This window comes from Micropterus dolomieu, linkage group LG17 (genome assembly GCF_021292245.1).
Source record: "Micropterus dolomieu isolate WLL.071019.BEF.003 ecotype Adirondacks linkage group LG17, ASM2129224v1, whole genome shotgun sequence".
Taxonomy (NCBI): domain Eukaryota; kingdom Metazoa; phylum Chordata; class Actinopteri; order Centrarchiformes; family Centrarchidae; genus Micropterus; species Micropterus dolomieu.
In genome coordinates, this window is record NC_060166.1 from 19,043,659 (window position 1) to 19,049,658 (window position 6,000).

The window sequence follows — 6,000 nt, forward strand, 5'->3', positions numbered from 1 at the left end:
TGTAATACATTATAGATTACTAGTTACTGCCATTTGAGAGTAATTAATTATATTACAATATTACTGTCTCTGAGTTGTAATGATTTACACTACTTTTGCATTACTTTTGAGGTACTTTCACTGCTATTTAATAGACACATTATTGTGATAGTAAGATGTGACTGCATAGGTGGGTTCTATATATGCAGAGTTATGTCCGTGTGGGTCTTTGTCAGAACATTTGGGGGGGGGGGGGGGGGGGGGGGGGGGGCTTATGGGTGCAATAGGATGAATTGTCTCCCTTGTAAGACCTGTCCGCATTTATGCACGTGGTACAGCAGCATAACGATTGATTATTTGAATCTCCCGACACTCTGACAGGATCGTTCAGGATGAACTGAGGCTGTCGGCAGCCTCTCTAATCATGAAAGTAAGTAAGTAAGTACAAACACATAGCCTATAGAAATCTATTTACGCATGATTCATCAGGGGAGCCACCGTCTTGTTAAGAGGAGCCAAGCTCACCCGTAGTTTGCACCCTGCCTACAATCTCGACCATTGGATTCCTGCAACAGGAAATAACGCTACTCTTTTTACTCATGGATCTGTTTTTCTGGTGCCGAAATATTTCTGTGTTGGTGAATTATTAAAAATACAAACCACTTAATTTTAAGTTAAAATGAGTAGTAACACGTATTACTGAGATTGTAACAGTTTTTTTTAGTAATGCGTTATATTACTGCGTTACAGCAAAAAGCAGTACTTTACTGTAATTGTGTTACTTTTGTAATGTGTTACTCCCTACACTGTTCAATACATGCCTCATGGTTTGATACAGTTACAATACTTCTTCATTCTTAAATGTTTTTATACATCTTTGTAAATTAATAAATACCCACCTTGTCTTACATGCAGATCCTTATCTCCACAAAACTTAACTGAATGAAAAAGGTAAGAATAGTCTAAAGGAGATAAAGAACAAATTTAGTCTCTCTAAACAAACCAATTTTGCCAAAAGAACTGATTTCCGAAACAGCTACATGCATTGTCAGGGTTTCAAATCGGCTCCATTTTATAATGCACAGCAATATTTAGGTGCAGCATAAATGTAAGCCAAGTCAGTGGAACAGACAGAAATAAAAGTAGATTTGCTGGATGCAAGAAAGTGAAGCGAAGGCATGAATGCTTAAGTTACAAATGTTAGCAACTTTAATGAAAAAGATCCAATCATTGAAGTTGTATCACTCTTGAATGTACACAGACAATAGACAGAAAGGAGTCTGGAAGATAATCAGAGAATATCGAGTTCCTGGTATATTTGGAAATCAGTCGGAGCTCTAACGCACACAATGGAACTCGTCCATAGGCTGCTTTTGTTGAAAAAGACTCCAGCAGTCATATTGAGCCAGAATTGACTTTGCTTTGTACCTAAACATTCTTGTTTTCTTTGATAGAGAGAAAGACAGAGAGAGAGGCGCTCTGAAAAAGTTTGACCATAGCGCCCCTGCTTCCACTTTTCACTGCTCACACCGGCCATTGATAATGTGATCTATTTTTCAGCTCTATGGTCACTTTTTGTATGCCAAAAAAATATTGCCACAGTATTGCACTAACATGCTTGTTAAGTTGCGATAACAGCTGGTTGCACTGTCAATCGTGTTAAAGATGCATTTGTTTAGTGTGTTTCATATTCCTGTAACCGCAGACCATGGCAAAAAACTTCTAGCTTGAGATGGATTTCATAACCAAGAAAGAACCAAATGAAAATGAATAATCACTCGCAAATGTTCCTGTTCCAGTTTCTATTTATACTTTGAATAGAATGGAAAGGCAATTGCCCCAGGCCTCAGTATGTAGAATTGGTTTGTTAAAGTTCTGCTTAAGGTAATGTATTGGCCTACAACACTGGCATACTGTACTATTATGCAAATAGCATTTCCAATATTGGTAGAGACAGGCCGTCTAATGTTAATTGAATAGTGAATAGAAAAGTGAGAGAGAGATAATGTGTGTGTGTGTGAGAGAGAGAGAGAGAAAGAGAGAGAGGGGGAATAGAGTGTGCGTGTGTCTGGTAGTAAGAAAGAGGGAAGAGATAGGGAAAACAGAGGGAGTGTGTGTGTGTGTGTGTGCGCGTGCATGCACATAACACTTAAAATCCAGTGTGCTCTAATGAGACACAAAGTACAGACAGCAGGTTGAGCGTGGGCTGGAAACTATGGCAACGGCCTTGGGCTCCTAGACATGTAGAAAGATACAGAGAGAAAGAGAGAGAGAACCAGGATGTCATTAAGAACAGCTTTTTTTATCAAGAATAGAGTGAGTGATTGATCAGCCAAATTTATAATGACATACGCACACAGACAAGAATTGTCCCTCTTACACACATACTTAGATGCGCACACAAACACGCTCTCTTTTCACTCTAATAAATGTATACATTTACCTTGAAGCCCACACAGTTATATACCGTAAATGTTGATCTGTAAACATCTGTGTATTTTTGTGTATGTTTAGTTGCATTTGGTTGGAAATCCATACAGAATATAAGACCCTATAGACTGTGGTGTTTTGAATTGAGGGCAATTCAAGAGCTGCCTCAAATGCACTGGATGCAGAGGAGTCACAATCGCACCTTTTGGTATTTTAGCAGTTGGAGGTATGTAGCCAGGGTCTGAAATTAACGTTTTTCCACTGTTTTGTTTTTTTGTCTGCCACTCAGAAATGTTATCTGCTACTTTTGAAATGTGTACACTACACCAAGGATTGACATTCGGCTCAGTTAAGCACAGCTTTCTCATTGATACTATACACTGGCTTGGACGTCCCAGAGGAAGACAGGAGCCCACGTCCACTGATAATACAATTCACTATGTGCACCTCCAGGCACAAAATCTGGAAGGCCTCACTGAGCTGATGAAAAATGGGAATATTTCAAATTTAGGATTAGAGAAATAGCAATTAAACATAGCAAGGACATTAAGAAGGCTAGTACTGCAAAGGAAAAGGAGACTATGGAACATTTAGGAGCCTTACTGAATAACGAATATCTTTCAGAAAATGACAAGTAAAAACTAATGCAACTCCAGAATGAAATAGATAAACTATACATTGATACTGCCAAAGGGGCATTTATACGATCCTGGGCAAGATGGTTATAAAACGGCGAAAAAACACTAGCTATTTTATTTGCATTGAAATTCTAAAAATAATAATATTTCAGTAAAATAAATAGTAACATCAGTACTAATCCCAAAGAAATGGCAAAATATGCAGGATCTTTCAATGAAGAACTATATAAATCTAAATTTGAACCAGAACACTGTGAAGAATTCTTAAATAACATTAAAGAATATATTCCTACTATCTCAAAACAATGAACTAGTGGAAGCCTTGAAAGACATGAAAACTGGAAAGTCTCCTGGGATTGACGGTTTATCTACTGAATTCTATCTGCACTTTTGGGATCTTATTGAAGCTCCAATTATGGAAGTGTATAAAGAATGCAGGTCGCCCGCCTTTCTGTGTGGAGTTTGCATGTTCTCCCCATGTCCGTGTGGGTTCTCTCCGGGTGCTGAAAAAACATGTTAGTTTGGTTAATTGGTGTCACTAAAATTGTCCTTAGGTGTGGATGTGAGTAGTTGTTTGTCTGTGTGTGGCCATGCGATGGACTGGCGACCTGTCCAGGGTGCTCAATGTAAACTGGGATTGGCTCCAGCCCCCCACGACCCTGTATGCAGGATAAGCAGTTGACGATAGATGGATAAAGAATGTATAAAAAATGAGGAAATGACAACAACAATGAAACAAGGATTATTCAATTTGATCCCTAAACCAAACAGAGATCCTATGTTTATTGAAAACTGGAGACCAGTCACAAAATTCTTCTAAATGTGGATTATAAATTATTTGCACTTGTTTTTGCAAGACCTTTATAAAGAAATTTGGGAGAGATTATAAACGAAACCCAAACAGGTTTCATGGTCAATGAACATATTAGTAACAACATAAGATTAGTTTTAGACTTAATTGACTACTCAGAATATGTGGAATCAGATGCGGTCCATTGTTTTTCTCGACTTTTATAAAGCATTTCATACAGTAGAGCACACATTTATATACAAGGCATTAGAATTTTTGGCTTTGGAGAAAACTTTATATCCGTGGTAAAATTGTTATACAAGGACATCAATAGTAGTGTGACGTTATATCCCAATACCCTCCAAAAGATTTCCTAAATAGATCAGTACGTCAAGGCCGTCCAGTTTTCCCCTTTTTGTTTATTGTAGCAGAGTTACTCTCATTAAAGATTTTCAATAGTCCTAGTATAAATAGTTTATCAATATTTGAAAAGGAAATTCGAATTACACAACTGGCAAATGATAACATTTTTGTTTCTTAAAGATAAACATAAAATTGAACCAACAATTAATTCATGAATTTTCAAAGGCTTCGGGATTACTTCTTAACATAGGAAAATGGGAAGTCTTGACTTTATTTGATATAGATAATGATAGCATATGTAGCATTACAGTGAAAAAGACTGATATTTAGGTATTGATGTAATTAAAGACATATTAACCAGGCAACAACTTAACTTTCTTCCCAGACTTAAAAAACAAAAAATATCAACAACTTACTTACTAATTTTGTTTGGAAAAACAGACACCATCACCTGCAGAAAGACACACTGTCTCAGTCCAGAAGGAAAGGTGGTTTTGAATTATTAAACTTCATTGACTTAAACAATACATTTAAAGTGAATAGGATTAAGAAATGTCTTAAAGCCCCAAAATCAATCTGGTATTTTATCCCAAATAATATCTTTAAAAAACTAGGAGGGGGTTATTTTCTACTCACTTGTAATTTTAACATTACCAAATTGCAAAAAATTTACCAACAGTCCTTTCTTGCCTGGAAATTATGTTACATAACTTTTCCTCACACAAAACTGTCATGTGGAATAATGGAGATATTACTGTTGGGAAAAAAATCGATCTTTAGGGTTGATAAACGCATTATTTATGTGATCTCTTTGATGTCAATGATGTATTTAGTTTCCTATAACAGAGAATTTAATCTTGTATTGAAAGCTATTCCCAATGGTCTGTCACATTTAATGAAATGCCATCTTCAATATGAGCAAGCACTGAGGTTAGAAACCCATTTGATGATAAATGGTATTGATATTATGAATGCTAAATGCAACAATAAGCATATTTGTAATAAACTCTGTAAAAGAAGGAATATTGCCCATAAAGGTAAATTCATCTGGGACAACATTCTCTGAACCAGTTCTGCTGCCGCTTTGAGAGTCAGACACCATCCTCTGTGACTCCTCAACTCAGCTTCAGCCTCAGTCCACCACTCCCCCTCCCTACTCCAGGATCTTGTTTGTGGATTTCAGCTCTGCTTTTAACACCATCATCCCGGCCCTGCTGCAGGACAAGCTCTCTCAGCTGAACGTGCCTGACTCCACCTGCAGGTGGATCACTGACTTCCTGACGGACAGGAAGCAGCGCGTGAAGCCGGGAAACATATCTCTGATTCCAGGACAACAACAGCTGCAACTCCAGTCACCAGTCTGTCAAGCTCCTGAAGTTTGCGGACAACACCACCCTCATTGGGCTCATCTCAGGTGGGGATGACTCCGCCTACAGGTGGGAGATCGACCATCTGGTGACCTGGTGCAGCCAGAACAGTCTGGAGCTCAACGCTCTGAAGACCGTGGTGATGGTCGTGGACTTCAGAAAGAGCACAGCCCCACCCTCCCCCATCATCCTGTGTGACTCCCCAGTCACCACTGTGGACTCCTTCCGCTTCCTGGGCTCCATCATCTCCCAGGACCTCAAGTGGGAGCTGAACATCACCTCCCTCACCAAGAAGGCCCAGCAGAGGATGTACTTCCTGCGGCAGCTGAAGAAGTTCAGCCTGCCAAAGACAATGATGGTGCACTTCTACACCGCCATCATTGAGTCCATCCTCACCTCCTCCATCACCATCTGGTACGCTGCTGCCACTGCC

At 38.9% G+C, this 6,000-nt stretch overlaps 1 protein-coding gene across 2 annotated transcripts in view; it reads left to right on the top strand.

Annotated features, from left to right (window-relative positions):
• The window catches only part of grm5b (glutamate receptor, metabotropic 5b), an 87,947-nt gene that overhangs the window by 38,307 nt on the left and 43,640 nt on the right, over positions 1-6,000 (top strand). The gene's annotated exons all lie outside the window — the stretch shown is intronic.